The 20052-nt window shown below is 43.7% G+C and overlaps 1 long non-coding RNA gene across 2 annotated transcripts in view; it reads right to left on the reverse strand.

Annotated features, from left to right (window-relative positions):
- Positions 1-20052, reverse strand: part of LOC138421546 (uncharacterized) — an 81367-nt gene that overhangs the window by 25094 nt on the left and 36221 nt on the right. The window contains exons 3-4 of one of the 2 annotated variants that reach the window (XR_011249533.1): positions 16818-16951; positions 8367-9050 (exon numbers count right to left, since the gene is read on the reverse strand). The exons of the other annotated variant lie outside the window; for it this stretch is intronic. This is a non-coding gene — a long non-coding RNA (uncharacterized lncRNA). Of the gene's footprint in view, positions 1-8366; positions 9051-16817; positions 16952-20052 lie in introns of those variants that run through there. 2 annotated transcript variants of the gene reach the window in all.

The following is a 20052-nucleotide window of genomic DNA, read 5'->3' on the forward strand; positions in this document are numbered from 1 at the left end:
AACTCTTTTGCCATGGACTGTAGCCAGCCAAGCTCCTCCATCTGTGGGATTTCCCAGGCAAAATACTGCAGTGGGTTGCCATTTCCTTCTCCAGGGGATCTTCTCGACCCAGAGATCAAACTGCCACTTTCCTTTTGACAAATCTACTGGCTCCAGCGTTGCATCCCCTGTTCGTGGCTCACGGTCACTTTCTTCCTCACTATACACATTATATTCTTGGTGCTTTCAATATCCATAAAGATGAATCTTCTGTCTGTTCAGCTTCTTGTCCTACTCTCCTCCAAATATCTCATACTCTGTTCTAGCTCAGCCATTCACTCACACAATCATATCATTGGACCTTGTCCTCACCAAGAATTTTATCTCCTCCAGAGTCTTAATTCCAAGCATCCCAATATCTGACCACTACTTCTTATCTTATTTATTTTATTTGCATCTACCTATGTCTTCTTTCTTCACCCTATTTCCTTGCCTCCTCTCCAGAAGTAACCATTATCCCTGATTTTGTGCTTTTAATTCTCTTGATTTTTAAAATGACTTTATCATATATATATACACACACGTATGTATTGCTAAATGATATGACGTTTAGTCACTTTTTTGAACTTTGTGAAAATTATATACTGCGTATAGTCTGTTGGAACTTGCTCTTCTCCACATTATTCTATAAATAAGATGTCTCTATGTTGTTGGACATTGCTGTAGTTTGGTATAACTGCTGTATAATATTTCATGGTGTGAATTTACCGAAATTTATTCACTCATTCCTTCTATGGCTGTTTCCAGCTTTTTTATATCAGTAACTGCTGTTATGAATAACTTGAATATTTTTTCTGGTGCGTATTTATAAGAATTTTTCTAGAAGCAGATTTGTTTGGGTCCAAACAGCATAAGAATGTCCAGCTTTACATGATGAAGTTTTGTTTTCTAAGTAATTGTACATCACTTCCCATTATTCCAGATCACCTCCACTAAGTTCTAATGTAAAAACTCTCTGCCATCCCTAGGATCTATAGCCACTGAACACACCATCTTTCATTCTTTTCAGTTCCCTGTTTACCCAGCCTATAGTCTGTGGTCTGTCATATTATTCATTCCTTTGCTTCGGATCCCTTTCTTCCTCTTTGTTTATCATGTTCATCTGACAAAACCCTAGTTCTAACTCCAGCCAAACCTCTGCTGCTCTGTACCTGCACCCACTCAACAGACCATGGGCTGCAGAGAGTGACACAGCTGGGCTGACTGTTCTCACTTTACATTTATGATTGCCTGTCGCAGACTGAATGATATCTGTCCATCATGCTATTCTTCCCTGGTCCATTAATATTTTATTTTATATCTTTTCATCTCTCCTCAAACCTCTGTTATCTCTTGCTGCACCATCACTTCCAGCTGATGAGCTTCTTCACTGAGAAAATAGAAGCAAGCATAAAAGAACTGCTGTTGGCTCCCGCTTCTGCACTGACCTCCCCGCTTTGATCTGTGCTCATTGTACTGTCTATTGCTATGTAACAAATTACCCCAAATCTTAGTGGTTTAAACGATGTCGCTTATTCTCTCATGATTTCTGTGCATCAGGAGCCCCAGCACAGCTTAGCTGGGTCCTCTGGCTTTGTGGCTCCTAGCAGCTTCTTTTGGTAATGGGGTGCTGGTATATCTTGATCAGTAAATAGACAAGTTGTGTGCTGGCCCTCAAGGGATGAGTGCTTTCTGTGTGTGTGTGTGCTTAGTCACTCAGTCATATCCAGCTCTGTGATCCCTATGGACTGTCGCCCACAAAGCTCTTCCATCCATGGGATTCTCCAAGGAAGAATACTAGAGTGGTTAGCCATTCCCTGCTCCAGGGGATCTTTCTAATGCAGGGATTGAACCCAGGTATCCTGATTTACTTTGGCTCCATCACTTCATTCTTTCTGGAGTTATTTCTCCACTGACCTCCAGTAGCATATTGGGCACCTACTGACCTGGGGAGTTCCTCTTTCAGTATCCTATCATTTTGCCTTTTCATATTGTTCATGGGAACATTTGATGGGCTCGATAAAGGACAGAAATGGTATGGACCTAACAGAAGCAGAAGATATTAAGAAGTGGCAAGAATACACAGAAGAACTGTACAAAAAAGATCTTTATTCATGATGGTGTGATCACTCACCTAGAGCCAGATATCCTGGAATGTGAAGTCAAGTGGGTCTTAGAAAGCATCACTACGAACAAAGCTAGAGGAGGTGAGGGAATTCCAGTTGAGCTCTTTCAAATCCTGAAAGATGATGCTGTGAAAGTGCTGCATTCAATATGCCAGCAAATTTGGAAAACTCAGCAGTGGCCACAGGACTGGAAAAGGTCAGTTTTCATTCCAATCCCAAAGAAAGGCAATGCCAAAGAATGCTCAAACTTCCACACAGTTGCACTCATCTCACACGCTAGTAAAGTTATGCTCAAAAATCTCCAAGCCAGGCTTCAGCAATACATGAACCGTGAACTCCCTGATGTTCAAGCTGGTTTTAGAAAAGGCAGAAGAACCAGAGATCAAATTGCCAACATCCGCTGGATCATGGAAAAAGCAAGAGAGTTCCAGAAAAACATCTATTTCTGCTTTATTCACTATGCCAAAGCCTTTGACTGTGTGGATCACAATCAACTGTGGAAAATTCTTCAAGAGATGGGAATACCAGACCTCCTGACCTGTCTCTTGAGAAACCTATATGCAGCTCAGGAAGCAACAGTTAGAACTGGACATGGAACAACAGACTGGTTCCAAATAGGAAAAGGAGTACATCAAGGCTGTATATTGTCACCCTGCTTATTTGAATTATACGCAGAGTACATCATGAGAAACGCTGGACTGGAAGAAGCACAAGCTGGAATCAAGATTGCCGGGAGAAATATCAATAACCTCAGATATGCAGATGACACCACCCTTATAGCAGAAAGTGAAGAGGAACTAAAAAGCCTCTTGATGAAAGTGAAAGTGGAGAGTGAAAAAGATGGCTTAAAGCTCAATATTCAGAAAACAAAGATCATGGCATCTGGTCCCATCACTTTATGGCAAATAGATGGAGAAACAGTGGAAACCGTGTCAGACTTTATTTTTTGGGGGCTCCAAAATCACTGCAGATGGTGAGTGTAGCCATGAAATTAAAAGACGCTTACTCCTTGGAAGAAAAGTTATGACCAACCTAGATAGCATATTGAAAAGCAGAGACATTACTTTGCCAACTAAGGTCCGTCTAGTCAAGGCTATGGTTTTTCCAGTGGTCATGTATAGATGTGAGAGTTGGACTCTGAAGAAAGCTGAGCGCCGAAGAATTGATGCTTTTGAACTGTGTTGTTGGAGAAGACTCTTGAGAGTCCCTTGGACTGCAAGGAGATCCAACCAGTCCATTCTAAAGGAGATCAGTCCTGGGTGTTCTTTGGAAAGAATGATGCTAAAGCTGAAACTCCAATACTTTGGCCACCTCATGTGAAGAGTTGACTCGTTGGAAAATACTCTAATGCTGGGAGGGATTGGGGGCAGGAAGCGAAGGGGACGACAGAGGATGAGATGGCTGGATGGCATCACTCACTCGATGGACGTGAGTCTAGTGAACTCTGGGAGTTGGTGATGGACAGGGAGTGCTGCGGTTCATGAGGTCGCAGAGAGTCGGACATGACTGAGCGACTGAACTGAACTGATCCTGATTTGCAGACTGACCCTTAACCATCTGAGCCACCAGGGAAGCTCTGTACTTACTTTAAAAAGTGAAAGTGAAAGTGAAGTTGCTCAGTCATGTCCTAAGCTTATCACTAATATGAGCTGGATGAGAAGGCCATACTTGCTTTCAACCTCCTATAGAACACACACTAGGTAGAATAATATTTGTGCTATTAGTAAATTATAAGACTTCCTGAAGTAAACTATTTATTTTCTTAAGTTGTCTTCATGGTATTGGGATAGTGTTATAAAATATATCTGGGAAAAGTAAAGTGAAATTCTTGTCTCACCTAAGACCAAAATAACTTGCATATGGATCAATGATTTAACAGTGAAGAATAAAAGTATAAAGTACCAGAAAAATATAGAAAATAATTTTTCTTATCTCACAAGAGGAGAGACTTTTCCAAATAAGTTAAAAAAACTCAGAACTCACAGAAAAAAGATGGATAAATTTGTTTCTATAATAATAAAAATGTCTACATGGTGAGAAAAATATGAAAAGAGAAATCACAAACTAGAAAAATATTTTCAATTCATATATAAAGGATATTATAGAATTGAAAAGATATATGTATTTGTATAAATATGTACACACACACACACACACACACACACATATATATATGGAGTTCCCTGATAACTCAGTTGGTAAAGAACCCGCCTGCAATGCAGGAGACCCCGGTTCAATTCTTGGGTCAGGAAGATCCACTGGAAAAGGGTTAGGCTACCCATTCCAGTATTCTTGGGTTTCCCTGGTGGCTCAGCTGGTAAAGAATCCACCTACAGTGTGGGAGACCTGTGTTCGATCCCTAGGTTGGGAAGAGCCCCTGAAGAAGGGAAAGGCTACCCACTCCACTATTCTGGCCCTGAGAATTCCATGGACTGTATAGTCCATGGGGTCACAAAGAGTTGGACGCAACTGAGCATCTGAACACATATATATATATATATAATCCTGGCAGGCAGATTCTTCACAACTGATCCACATGGGAAGCCCATATATATATATATATATATATATATATATATATATATATATATCTGAAAGTGAATGCGAAAGTCATGTCTGACTCTTTGCAGCCCCATGGGTTGCATGCCAGGCTCCCCTGTCTTTCACAGTCTCCGGGAGTTTGCTCAAACTCATATCCATTGACGATGTCCACTGGTGATGCCATCCAACTATCTCATCCTTGGTTGCCCCCTTCTCCTGCCCTTAGTCTTTCCCAGGCTCAGGGTCTTTTCTAATGAGTTGGCTCCTCACGTCAGGTGGCCAAAGTATTGGAGCTTCAGCATCAGTCCCTCCAATGAATACTCAGGGTTGATTTCCTTTAGGATTGACTGATTCAATCTCCTTGCAGTCTAAGGGACTCTTAAGGGTCTTCTCCAGCACCACAGTTAGAAAGCATCAATTCTTCAGTGCTCAGCCTTCCTTATATATATATAGAGAGAGTATATGTGTATTGTATTCCTCGTTGCTATGTAACAAATTATCCCAAAACACAATTGCTTTAAAAATGTCATTTGTTATCTCATGGATTCTCTGGGTCAGATACCTGGGCACAGTTTAGAGAACATATTTACTGTACATATATAAATATGTATATATATGTGTGTGTATTTACTATACACACAAATTTACTGTACATATATATAATATATAAATATATTATATACATGTATATAAATAAATAACATTTTAAAAAATCTGTCAAATCAATATGACTTTTTGGTCAGTACCCTAACAAAATAGGCAAAGGATATAAACAGACAACTGGGGAGATATACAAACAAATCTAATGCAAATTATAGCTATAGCAAATATAATGATGAATGAATAATGATATACTTATTTTATATTAGATAGCATGCTTTACATATATTATATATAAACACATATATTTTATATAATATATTTAATACATTTAATCCTCTTAATGAGCCGATGAGGTAGGTACTATTATTATCCTCATATTGTAAATGAAGAAACCAAGGGTCAGAAAGGTTAAGCAATTTCAGTTCGGTTCAGTCTCTCAGTCACGTCCGACTCTTTGCAATCCCATGAATTGCAGTACACCAGGCCTCCCTGTCCATCACCAACTCCCAGGGTTCACTCAAACTCACGTCCATCAAGTCAGTGATGCCATCCAGCCATCTCATCCTCTGTCGTCCCCTTCGCTTCCTGCCCCCAATCCCTCCTAGCATCAGAGTCTTTTCCAATGAGTCAACTCTTTACATGAGGTGGCCAAAGTACTGGAGTTTCAGCTTTAGCATCATTCCTTCCAAAGAACACCCAGGAATGATCTCCTTTAGAATGGACTGGTTTGATCTTGCAGTCCAAGGGACTCGCAAGAGTCTTCTCCAATACCACAGTTCAAAAGCATCGATTCTTCGGCACTCAGCTTTCTTCACAATTTACCAAGGACAACTGAAAAACAGCAAAACCACTGTGTACTCTCACCCACTTGGACATGCCAGGAATTGCATAAGTATAAGGATATTCACTGCAGAGCCTGGAATAAAGCAAGCACTGGGTTAATTGTTGGCTAAATAAGTATAAGTGCTGCTTAGAATATCAAAGACTAGAAACAGTCTACATGCCCCTAGTAGGAAACTGACTTAATATAATAAGGTCCAGGTAAAAGAATGAGGCAGTGAAGATCCTGATATGAAATGGTTGCCAAGACTAATAACTGAGAAAAACAAGATGCAGGAAAGACATGTATAGCAGGCCTATCTATTACATAATATGAGAGGCATGTTTGTAAATGCATGGTCTATCTCTGGAGGTATTCACAGGAAATCAATAAGGAGATTTACTTCCTGAGAGTCTGGGTGACGGAGGAGGAATGCAGAATGCTTCTCACTGCCTCCCCACTCCCTCTATTTTTGCTTTCCTGTGTGTATCTACTACCTACTCAAATGAAGGAAAAATTAAAAGTGAAAAAGTGATAGTTTAAGAAGAACTAAAATAAAATAGTCTTTAAGCCACAGAATAAAAGCATATAGTAATCCACAATAAGCAGTTACTGTCTGTATTTAAAAGAACAGGGTGGAGTGATCTTTCTTAAATAAATTTGTTTATTTTTGGCTGTGCAGGGCCTGTGCTGTTGCATGGACTTTTCTCTAGTTGTGCTGAGGAGGGGCTACTCATCGTTGTAGTGCACGGGCTTCTTACTGCGGTTGACGCCTTGTTGCAAAGCACCGGCTCTAGAGCGTGTGCGCTTCAGCACTGGTGGCACAGCGGCTCCGTAGCTGTGGCTCCCAGGCTCCAGAGCTCAGGTCAGTTGCGGTGCACGGGCTTGGCTGCCCCACAGCATGTGGGGCCTCCCCGGACCAGGGATTAGAGCCCGTGTCTACTGCATTGGCAGGTGGATTCTTTACCACTCAGCCACCAGGGAAGCCCAGGAGTGATTTTATATGCAAAAATAGACCTAATCCGGGGATGTTAATACAGCAAGGAAATTAAATATTCTGGACCCATCTCTGGCTTCTGACTTTGACTCTGGGGCCTGAGGCAAGTGAATTAAGCCAGTCAAATCTGGATAATAGTACTTAATGATCAGGCTCGCCTCTGCACTGTGAAAACCCATGACTTGATGTTGCTGAAATGCTTTGAAGGTGCAGCCTTCCAGGGTGCGAGGCAGAGCCTGCTGGGACCTGTGCTGTCATGGGAACTGAGATTCCAGAGTCCAGGCTTTGAGGAGACTTTCAATCGCTAGTTAGTTAAACAAATGTTCTTTAAAAGTGCCAGTGCTTCCAAGTGTTTCTTAAATGTGTGTGTCCAGAAAATTGGCCTATTTTAGTTGAGTTTTCTGACTTCTGCATTACTTTTCTAAAATACTGCCCATGTAAGTAAATTTTGAATGTCATGATTTCAGGAAAACGGGTTCTTTTCAGAGAAGGGAAGTGAGGCTTAAAAATCTATTATAGTGTACAATTCAATAAGGAAATGATCAACCCTTTGGAAAATTACAGTGAGTTAGGGACTAACATTGGCTTTTTAGCAATATATATTAAATTAGTCTGTAGAAACATAACACCCCCAAAGAGAAATGTATAGTCTAAGCAAAGAAGATGGAGGAAATGAGAACGTCAGTAGGCAATTCTCCATGGGTGTCTCACATTTCTGCATGTTTTGCAAGCAAGGCACTAACTGTCCTTTATTCTGGAGTATCTTTTAAAAATATGTTTATATCATTAATCACCTGGAAGATACAGTGTCTTCCTTCAGAGTAAATTGTAGGTTTGCTTGCTGTGATTTGTATCAAAGATCTGAGCTTTCCAAGTTGTGAGTTCCTCTCCTCAAACGGAAAACACTATGTGCGCAGGTCTCATCTGGCGCTGTCTATTTCACGCTGTGTTGCTGGGGCTTGGTAAATTAGTGCAAAGATGCTGATACTCCGGCTGCTGCTGGGGCTGTGAGAAAGAAACTACCCTTTGTCTCCGAGCCACAGGTCTCATGTCTTCTACTAGCATGCGTTAAACTCTAGCTGGGGGACTTCTTATCTTGCAAGTGGAGTAAAACCCCAAACTATTCACACTCTTGAGAGGGACATGATCTCCAGAACATTGCTGTACCTAAGAAATGTAACACAAACCGCTCAGGTGAGCCAGATACATAATTTGAAATTTTACAGACACTTCATTAAAAAGCTAAAAGAATCAGGTGAAATTAACTGGAATAATATATTTTCTTTAATCTTATATAGCCCAAATTATCATCATGTCAATATGTAATTGATATAAAAATTACTGATAAGTTATTTTACACTTTTTCTTTGTGAGACATCATCAAGATCTGGGCTATTTTTTACATATACAGCATCTCAACTCAGACTATCCACACTTCAAATGTTCAACAGCCCTCGACTGAATGGCTTCCATTTTGGACAGTGCAATTCTGGACTATAAAATAGAGCAAAATGAAAATAAAAGTCTTCAAAAGAAAGTGAAGTGAAAGTCGCTCAGTTGTGTCTGACTCTTTGCAACCTGATGGACTATACAGTCCATGGAATTCTCCAGGCCAGACTACTAGAGTGGGTAGCTGTTCCCTTATCCAGGGGATCTTCCCAACCCAGGGATCAAACCCAGGTCTCCCGCACTGCAGGTGATTCTTTACCAGCCTGAGCTATCAGGGAAGTCCAAAAGTCTTCAAAGGCTAAAATAAATTTTCCCTTAAAAAATTAAATTGAGAATGTCAGTGATATTGCTCATTGGGCTTGTCATTCCAGAGACTCTGAGACATGTCCTACATGTTCCAGAATTTGTCTGACAGACCAGGAAATCCTTCATGCATTATTTAATCCTCTTGTGCCCTTTAAGTTGCTTTCGGGATTGCTGGTTCTTCCGCAGCTGCCTGTAATAAGATAGGAATGTAGGGTAAGAATCATTAAAGATAAATCTGATAGCAATCCATCAAGTCACGCCTTGTCCTCATGTCTCCAGGAACTGAAACGTAAATGTGCCTTAACCTTCCCTTCTAGTTTTCTCCTTTGAAAAGTTCATCTCCCTAGCTGGAGGAGGGGAGAAAATTCTAACCTCAGCTCATATTATATTAGCATTTAAATGGGAGATTGGGTCCTCAGCCAATCTGGGGGGAGTGAAAAATGAATGACTTCAACCAGCCACTTGTTGCCTCTCTTTGCTCTCTGCCCTGCCTGGTTCAAGGGCTGCCACGTGATCACACTGGCTAAGAGCAGCAGTAGGGCGTTGACAAAGGAAGAGAATCCCGAATGTCAGGTGCAACCATGATGAATGTAATGATCTGTCCTTACTAGCAATTTTCTTCTAAACATCATTCTTTAGGCTTCAGGATCCTGCATGGGTTTGATTATGGTAAAATAAGGTAAATAATTGCCAAATCTTTTTATCATTTGGGGTTGAGGAGATGTATAATCCATGGGGTTGCAAAGAGTCAGACATGACTGAGTTACTTTCACAGATGTATCTCGAATAATGTCAAAGTTTTAAAACAAGAAACATGGGGCTTCCCTGGTGGCTCAGTGGTAAAGAATCTGCCTACCATGCAGGAGACGTGGGCTTGATCCCTGGTTTGGGAAGACCCCACATGCTGCAGAGCAACTAAGCCTGTGTGCTACAACTACTGAGCCTGTACGCTAGAGTCTGGGGGCTGTAACTCCTGAAGCCTGCAGTCTCCCGAGCCTGTGCTCCACAAGAGAAGCTGCCGCAGTGAGAAGCCTGTGCACTGCAACTAGAGAATAGCCTGTGCTCGCCACAACGAGAGAAAAAGCCTGCACCATAATGAAGACCCAGCACAGCCCAAACTAACTAAATAAAATTATATATATATATAATTTTATTTAGTTATATATATATAGCAAGAAACATGAATTTATAGGAGTACACACTGCTCCTTGTATGTCCTCAGAGCTCCCATTTATGCACCCAAATAGTAGAATGTTGAAGCAGTTTCTTTGAATTCTCTAACCTCACAAAATTCAAGCGTTCTTGGATGATACTACTACGAGATTTCATCTAAAACATACAACAGCATCTTTTTTGAGACAAATTCCGCACAGAGAAGTCACTTCAACTTACTAGATAAATCTCTTTGTAAGGGTCCTATAACATTGAGGGGGGGGGGGAGTCAAAAAATGACGTGATATGACCAAGTATGGTCAGGCACCCTGGACGGTAAATGTCAGTCCTCGGATCCCCGGGGATCTGAGGGGGTCTCGGCATGGGTCTGTGGAAGCCATTCTGACCCCCAGTCTGCTCGTGGGGAAGGATTCTCTCCCACAGAGCTTGTCTACAACCATAGCCTGGTATTGCCCACGTCATTCAGTTCCACCGCAAGAAGCTGCATTTGGCCTAAGCCCTTCACAGAGGTTCTGCTCCTCCCCCATAATACTTCTACTCAGGGATTGCTGTCAAGTTCCCTCAGGGACATTCTGTGCCTTCTCTTTGGTACGTGTCCTCTTTTACTCAGCACCCTGACTTTCCCTCTCCCAAGATTCTCCCTATTCCTTCTGCTGCTGTGTGTCCCAGTTGCACCAGTTTCTTTTCTAGGCTTTGGGCAAATCCTTCCCTGGTGGTGGATCTACCACCCATCTTGGCATCTGGCCCCTTCCAGATTCTGCTTGTTGTGCTTATTGCTGTGTTTGACCCTGATTTCTGCATCTTTGGGTAAGAGGCACCTCACCCTGCCCCTAGTTGGGTGCTTTTTTAGGAAGCTGTGAATTCGTTGCTTGTATTAGATGATCTTTCTGTCTCTTCTCTCCTCTCCTCTCTGCTCTGCTTCTTTCCCCCCCGCACCCCTTCCACTCTCCCTTCATTCAAATGACAATGTAATTGAACACAAAGCCTGTGGAATTTGGAGTTAACGAAAACAGCGTTGGATCCTAAGATGCCACCTTGCTGTGTAACCTTGGCACTTACTCATATCTAACCATGCTTCTTCCCCTCTAAGTGGAGAATGATAATCATCAATGCTTAGCTATAAGTTTCTTAAGAGGATAAAAAGATGTGTGAGGGCCTAAAAAGATGTGTGAGGGCCAGTGTGCAAGAGCCAGGCATAAACTGACACTTGAGCACAGCATGCTTGAAGGACAATGAGCTGAGTGTTCTAAAATCAACTGACTTTTTGTTTGCCTGACTCTTTTTCCTGAATTGTAATTTTTTTGAAACACAGATATTTATCTTGTAACTCCTACTCTATTTCATTACAAAATCTTTGACATGATCTGCTTTATCATTTGTATCCCTCTTAGTAGAGCCCTTGTTGACCATTTTTCTTGGTTTGGAGGGAACAGATTTCCCGAAGGAGGGCCTCAAATGTTGGGAATCCTACTAGGCTTTTGAACAGGAAATGCATATCATGAAAGTGGGTTGTAGGGAATCCTGCTATCCAGTGTAACAGGATGGCCTGGAACCAGACCCAGGGCTTAGAACATGTAAGGCCCTACCTCCTGTCAGCTGTGAGGTTTTAGACAAACTGTTTAGCTTTTCAGCTTCAGTTTCCTTGTCATTGGGGATAAAATAGTGTCTACCCCAGAGTGTTGATAGGCAGGTATTTTAGAATGTCCAGGATACTCAGTGATCCAAGTGTCTGGCATGGAGGATTTGCTCAATACAGGTTAACTATGATGGTGTTAGTATGTGCTTCAAACACCTTCTGAAGCTGTTCTCAGTCCAGAGAGATCCTATTAAAACGTCGATCAGATCATACCACTCTGCTGCTCAGAACCCCTTCCATTCAGTGTGAAAGTCCAGATCTTTGCAGAAACCTACCCAGACACACTACTTCCTTTTTCCTGCTCTAGTTCCTTTTTCTCTTAGCATGTAAGACTTGTCTAAATAACAGTTACTTATCTGGAATGCATACTGATTATTCTCTGTCCTCCCCGCTAGACTGGAAACTCCACCAGGGAGGTCTATTCTGTGAACTGTTGGCGTGATGTTCTAGCATCATGTTTGGCCATAGTAGGCGGCTTTTGTTCAACAAATGAATGAATGAAGGCATTTCCCACCACCAAGATGGCCCCTGCCTGCTCTAAGTTCCTATATCACTTTGATGGGTTGTCTCTTATGTTACTCACTATAGTCTAAATTATACTTTATCTGGGGATTTGCCCTAGTCCCTTAGCCAGAGTGAAAGCTCCCTGAGTAGGAGTGTGTCTTATTGATTTCGTCTTACTCCACAAGCCTAGTGCGCAGTCACTGTTAGTGGTCTTATTGGGAGAATCATGGTCTGGAATCTAGACCATGTCCTTTGCCTTTACCCACTCCTCTCACACCACTAAAAAGAAAAAAAATGGACTGTCCTGGATCTTCCTTGTGGTGCACAGGCTCTGCAGGTGCTTCTCTAGTTGCAGTGTGCAGGCTTAGTTTCCCCGAGACTTGTGGGATCTTAATTACCTGACCAGGGATCGAACCCACATTTACTGCACTGGAAAGCTGATTCTGAACCACTGAACCACCAAGGAAATCCTTCACACTATTTGTTTATTCATATTCAAGTTCAGTCACAAAATTAATTTGTTAAAGGTTTGACCTTTACTCTTAAAAATCAAATGAATTTAAATAAATGCCACTGACTAAATCCATTAATAAGTGGTCATATTTAATATCTGAACATAATATTTAATATCTTCTCATTAAGAGAAACACACTCAAGCCATGATCCTCTTTCACCTGGTGGTCAGTAGTGAAGCGACAGACTCCCAGGTCTATGGCACCGTGGATTTGGTGACAGAAGTCCAAGAGACTCAGGTTCGATCCCTGGGTCAGGAAGATCCCCTGGAAGATGCCACGGCAATCCACTCCAGTATTCTTGCCTGGAGAATTCCATGGACAGAAGAGCGTGGAGGCCTAAGGTCCACAGAGTCACAAAGAGTCGGACATGACTGAAGTGACTTAGCATACAAGTGTGCATGCTTGCGGTGGGCAGTGGCCTCCCTCTCCACCTGTCCTTCGTCCCTCCACGTGGCTCCACTGCACACTAAAGAAAATCTGCAGCTTCCCTGGCTACCCGCCCCCCTACCCCCGCCACCACCAGCCACCTGGCATAAAACAGTCTGGCTCTGGGGCAGATTCCAAAGCAATGGAAAGGATCCACTTAAAAGAAGCACAGAAAAATATAGTTCTCTCTCTCTTTTTATTACTTAGGGAATTACAGGGAATGCTTAAATGGGCATTTCTATTGTTTGATTTGAATACTAAACTTCATTAGCTTTTAGCCCAACTTGTGATTCCAGTAACGGATGTTTGTCAAAAGTGAGGTTTGGACATGTCTTTTTGGCTTGGGTAAATTAAAAGAAGAAATTTCTGAACTGGTTGGGGCGAGCTCCCCACACCGAGAGCACAAATAGACCCTCCATCAGCATCTGCGGCATGGACGGAAGGGCAGGAGGCCCTGCTCACAGGTGCACGTGAGCATCTCCGGGCCTCCAGAAGGCGAATATGCCTCCGGCACTTATTCAGCTGCCTCACCCTCACTCTCTCAGCAATGAAGCCCCGTCATTCTTATTTGATGATTCTTTTTAAAATGCCTGGGCTCTCCTCAGGACTCCAAACGGCACAGGAAGGTCTGCACTCTTGTCTTTGCCTGTCGGGTGTAACTGCCCTTTGTGACACGCTCAGGGTTCATTCTGGGAGCAACATCCATTTCCCAGGCTGCCGGGCAGGATTACTGGCCAGAGGGCTGCGGGCTTCAAAGGCCCGGATGAGCCCCCGTGGCAAGTCGTTCCCCGCCCCCCGCGCTGGAAGTGCCTCTGATATGAACAGACACCTGGACAAACACAAAGGATGCAGCGTGGTTCTTTATTCCTGCTACACGTTTCCCTGAGCGACGTTTGCCAGAACTACCTTCTCAGGCCTCCTAACATAAAGAGGCTTTTGTGTGGTTGGAGGCTGGGGAAGATGCAGTGCAGTGTTGGACTGGAAGCTTCTCAGAGCTAGGTCTTTCATCTTTAGATACTCAGTCAGCCCAGTCACAGATAACTATACCTATAATGGAAGATTTTCAGCCACGCACCCATCAGCTGATCTTCCATGGAACGTTTATGAATAGTTGTTGGCACTGTGATCAGTGCCTGATCTCGTAAGAACACAGCAAACATTTGTCAAATGAATAAATGAGATACTGAATGAACTCTTATATGAAAGCTGTATCTTTAGGAGCTGAATCATTTGTGGTAGTTTGGCTGGAACAGGAGTGAAAATAGTTCATTTGGAAGGTGATCCTCGGAAACACCATTAAGAGGAACATTGTATAATATCGCTTATATGTGGAATCTTAAAAATGCAACAATCCAGGGAATATAACAAAAAAGAAACGAACCCACACATGTAGAAAATAAACTAGTGGTTACCAGTGGGGAGAGGGAAGAGAGAGGGGGCAATAAAAGGGTAAGGGTAAGGGTCTTTTAATAAGGTATAAACTGTTGAGTATAAAATAAGCTACGAGGAGATATTATACAACATGGGGAATATAGTCAATATTTTATAACTATCAGGAGACCCAGGAGATGCAGGTTTAATCCCTGGGTCAGGAAGATCCCCTGGAGGAGGAAGTGGCAAAGCACTCTAGTATTTTTGCCTGGAGAATTCCAAGCACAGAGAAGCCTGACATGCCACGGTCCATGGGGCCGCAAAGAGTCTGACACAATTGAGCCTGGCACACACGCATGAATGAAGTATAGTTAAAAATTGAAAATAAATATATTGTACACATGTAACATATATTATTGTACATAAATTATTTGTTGGTTAGTTGCTAAGTTGTGTCTGACTTTTTTGTGACCCCACGGACTATAGCCCTCCAGGCTCCTCTGTCCATGGTATTTCCCAGGCAAGAATACTGGAGAGGGTTGCCATTTCCTTCTCCAGGACATCTTCCTGACTCAGCGATCAAACCTGCGCCTACTACTTCCTTGAATTGGCAGGCAGATTCTTTACCACTAGCGCCACCTGGGACGCCGTATCAGTCCAGTTTAGTTCAGTCGCTCAGTCGTGTCCGACTCTTTGCGACCCCATGAATCGCAGCACGCTAGGCCTCCCTGTCCATCTGCTGCTGCTGCTGCTGCTGCTGCTGCTGCTGCTGCTGCTGCTGCTAAGTCGCTCCAGTCTTGTCCGACTCCGTGCGAACCCATAGACGGCAGCCCACCAGGCTCCCCTGTTCCTGGGATTCTCAAGGCAAGAACACTGGAGTGGGTTGCCATTTCCTTCTCCACCGTGTCCATCTACTTCTATTTAAAAGAAGAGAGAGTAAAGAGGAGCCGGCAAGGGAAAGCAGCCAGCAGAGGGCGCCTCATTTAGCAGATCACCACTGCGGGCAGTAGTTGCATAGTATTGCTGGGGAACTGGGGGAGCCAGAGATGGACAGCCCTCTGAGAGTAACGCCACCTGGAGGGTGAAGGAGCTGGAACATGTGGGGTATTATCCATCAGTTCCCATCAGGCATTGGTGAAGGACAGCTCCCCGGCCAGCATCTATTACAGCTGCCAGGTGCCCGGGCAGAGTCAGGTCGGGGGCCAAGAAAACCTTGAAGCAGAGGTGTGCACTGGCCATGGAAAGTCAGAATGGCGGATGCACAAATGGCAGAGAACGCTTGCGGCACCACTCCACGTCCTCCGGTGTCCACTGCCTCTGCTTCCTCCGTACAATTAGTTGTCAGGAGGGCACTGAGGGTCACTGGCCCCCTGAACCCTCCTGATCGTAGTAAGTTTCAGACACTGAAGCCTAGCAGAACAGATAGTCTCCACTGTCTTGTTACTATGGCCTTAGCTGTGTGGCTACCAAACCACACAGGAATTTTGCAGTGCATCACATGTCCTGCAATGCTCTTGGCTTTCATTTCCAAATCTCAGTATCCGTGTCTTAGAACTTTTAGGGTTGAAGAAACAATACTTGTGTTTAAAACGGAAGGGGTTGGGGAGTTAAAAAAACAGAAATCACAATCCAGAGGGGTTGAACATATTTAATGGTGTTATCAAGTCATTTCTCCCCAAACTTGGCATATTAGAACCATGGAGGAACTTAGATATCGTTTCATTTGATGAGCTCATTTTATAGATGATGAGACCAAGGAGCAGAGAAGTGAAATGATTTATCCAAGGTCATGTGTGACCTGGTTTGAGTCAGGACATAGGCCTCCTGTCTGCTGTGCCTGTCCCCCTGGCCACACTGCCACTCACACTAACTGTCCCCAGGGGCTTAGGAAAATGACCCCCAGGAGCTATTGGTACAACTTAAAGAAAACTGGACCAGCACAGGATGGAAGTACAGAATACAAGTGGTCAGGAGGGAAGGGGCTGGGGCCAGAAAGGAGATTATGGGAGTCAGTAATTACTCAATACCTACTATGTGCCAGAGTCCACACTCTGGGGCTTAGAGATATCTTGTTATTCCTCACAGTCCCTGGAAGGTGGATGGCATAGTGCAGCCAGAATCTATACACTCAAACTGTATCCCTCCAAAGTCATTTCTTTTTTAAAAAGCACTGATCTCATCTTGTTCTGGAACTTCTTTCCCACTCAGCAGGGAAGAAAAGCAAACAAGCTCATAACCTAGAGTTTTCAATTTACAGTAACTGAGTTGCCTAGAAACTGACTCTGGAGGCCAATGATTTTACTCTGTCAACCTCCCAAGACAAGTTACTTACATTTCCCATGTTCACTAATAAACTCCTTTGGTGCCTCTAGAGCACCAAGGCAACCCTGGACATCTCTAGTCAGCAACATCCATCTCCATGGAAATTCCAGGTCTCTTCTCTCTGGTTACAACACTGGAGATCTCCTTAAGACATAAATATATTTTCCAAGATAAGTATCATTATTATGACACATTAAAAGTGTTAGAAGTGACTAGCATCTCACAACATGCCTAAAGGAATGAATTGATTAGATTGTGACAAGCAGAGAGCTGGCCGTGCAAGAACCAGGACCCAGGGGAAGAGCTGGGGGAGTTGGAGGAACAGAAAGGCAGAGAGCAAGAGATGTGGGGAGGATGCTCAAAGCATGAGGGGCTTCCCAGAAGGTCAGCCGTGGCCAGGGCTGTGCAGCCACTCAGCGTGAGGGCCTTGGGAGCTTGGGAAGGGAAGCTATGATTAGGATGGAGTCCAAAGGCACAGGGCAGAACCACTTCCTGTGCAGTGGCTACTGGGGAGAGTGTTGCTTGGATGAGTACAGCAAATATTGAGGCTGGCACTGGCCATCTTCAGGGCCAAGAGGTGGCCTTCTGGTCCTGTCTGCACTTTCATGGGAGCCGTACCCTGTCTGCTGACCCCCATCCAAAGCTTGCTGTGCTGGGGCAGACGGCACTGCCCGTCAGCGCCAGGGGTGACGGGTACATTTCAGGCCCTGTGCAGCCCTCTGTGAGCTGTGATTTCCTTTGATTCTGTTGTTCTTGTTCCATCGGAGTGGGACTTCTGTTCCCATTCTGAAGGCCACTGTTAAGTCCTATTCACTCTCAATGGCTCATTTAGTTCAGTGGGGGTTTGGGGTTTTAGAAGGTTTTCTCTTTTAAATTCTCTTTTCTTTCTTTTCCCCCCCATTAAAAAAAAAAAAAAAAGGTCATAAAGAGCTTTAAGATGCCATGCATGAAAAGCCTTGGATAAATGCAGCTTGTACTAGATTGTAAAATACTGTATTGTTCCAAGCTTAATTCCTCCTGTGAGACCAGAATGGGTAATTTCCTCGTCCCGAGGCAGAGGCCGAATCCACGGGCTGAGGACTGGATGCAGGGCGAGTGTTCCCGGGAGCCTCGAGGGGAAACCAGAGATCTCTGTGAGAAATTCTCCTTTTGGTCCAGACTTAAGTTTCCTGACTTTTGCATTAAGGTAAAATGACATTTGTATGAAGAAACGTATCTCTGCTTTCTGAAGTGGCACTTTGGCATCTGGAGTAGCCGGTGTCTAGAGTCACAGAAAGGACCTCCTTCTCAACACCCCTGCTCTGAGAATGCCCCTGTCTAGTGTGTGACCTCGCTGGCTTATGGCGGGGGTCCTCCTTGTCTGAGTTATGGAGACTCTGTTGGCCCTGATGGTCCCTCTCTCCTCCTTTGACATCAGCTTAAGAGGTTGCCAGTTTCATGCTCCAGGACTGAGTGCCCAAGCCTGCCACGCTCATTCATGCCTCCTCGTCATTGCCTCTCCTGGTCCCTTGCCTGGTGTGCTGCCCTTCCCATCTTCCTCTCTGGTAGATTCCTCTCTGATTTCAAGCCACCCTCCTGCATAAAACTCTCCCTACTTCTGACTCCATTGCCTCCCTCTTCTCTGATCTCTGTTGTAGGCATGGTTATGAGTGTACATTTTCATCCCTTTGGGGCTCAAGTTTGGTGTGGATGTTAGATTATCAATTCCTTGTTTGTACCTGCCACATCCGCAGCCATACATGTCCAGCAGGAAGCAAAAATGGAATACATTCCCACTGTTTGGTTGATTGATTGATTGATTGATTCATTGATAGTTGCCTAGATCCACCTAGTTCAGACACTGAGACAGCGTTTTTGCCCAAGTGACCTCAGACATCAGTCGTTGTGTCCCTCTGACTCTCATATGCTCACATCCAGACTGCTTCACCCCTCCTTCTACTCAGGAGCAAGATTCAGCCTCTACTCCAGTTTTCAGAAAAACATCTATTCATGCCAAATGTTTTGAGAATCTCGGTAGACTTTTAGTAAACATTTGAGGATGGGAGGAAGGCTACATTGGCAGAGTGTAACATTTCATCATCTCCTTCTACATTATATGACTGACCACAGAGTTCTTGTTCATGACTCTGGGTGCTAATGACTACAGGAGACCCAAAGCATCTCCTGGGGACAGATGGCTAGATGTCTAGAAGGAAAGAAAAAGAAAAAAGCCTAAAATTTATTGGGAAAATGAAAAGAGATATATGAGTAACTTCTAATTGGCACACAGGGGATTCCAGCTACTTTACCTACTGTCAGAAGTGACAAAAATTGCTCTCCATCCCTTGCACAGAAGCTTCTAGAGCATCGTCTATGAGTTGAGCATGGCTTTAGAACCAAACTTCCCACCGTGAGAGTCTGATTAAAGTGTTGTAAACAAACACTATGTTACCTCCAAGAATAATTCCAGGGAATCCTTTTTATTATCACAACATCAGTCCTCAGAAGGGTTGAGTTTGCCATCTCTGGGCTGAGCGATTAAAAGTGTTCATCAGAGAAGGCAGTCAGTCACTTGGGATCATAGATTACTAATGAGAACCTACTGTAAAGCACAGGGAATTCTCCTTAATAATCTGTGGTGACCTAAATGGGAAGGAAATCCAAAAAAGAGGGAATGTATGTATATGTATAGCTGATTCCTGGTGGCTCAAATGGGCAGGAATCTGCATGCAATGCAGGAGACCCAGGTTTGATCCCTGGGTGGGGGAGATCCCCTGGAGAAGAGAATGGCTACCCACTCCAGTATTCTTGCCTAGAGAATGCCATGGACAGAGGAGCCTGGTGGGCTATAGTCCATGGGGTTGCAAAGAGTGGGACATTGAGCAGACTCGACTCACTAATTATAGCTGATTCACTTTGCTGTACTACAGAAACTAACACAGCATTGTAAAACAAGTATATTCCAAAAAGAGAGAGAGAGAGATTCCAAGTATTTTAAAACCTCCTGCCCTTAGCCTTAGCGCTGTGGGATACCAAGAATGAGGTCCGAGCTCCAAAAACACTGTCCAAAGGGCCCCCTGAAGGTCTGGGCATGAAAAAGTAAACAGAGCTCTCTGCTCCTCCCCATCAGGCGCTGTTCATGTGGGTGTCCATGTTTCTTTGGCCAGAGGCTGCCACGTTGTCCCAGCTCCCAGCCCGTTTGATTGGATTCCTTTCCACACTTTCTTCCTGCCTCACAGAAGAAGTAGCTTTATAGTCATGTAATT

This window comes from Ovis canadensis, chromosome 16, assembly GCF_042477335.2.
Source record: "Ovis canadensis isolate MfBH-ARS-UI-01 breed Bighorn chromosome 16, ARS-UI_OviCan_v2, whole genome shotgun sequence".
Lineage (NCBI taxonomy): Eukaryota > Metazoa > Chordata > Mammalia > Artiodactyla > Bovidae > Ovis > Ovis canadensis.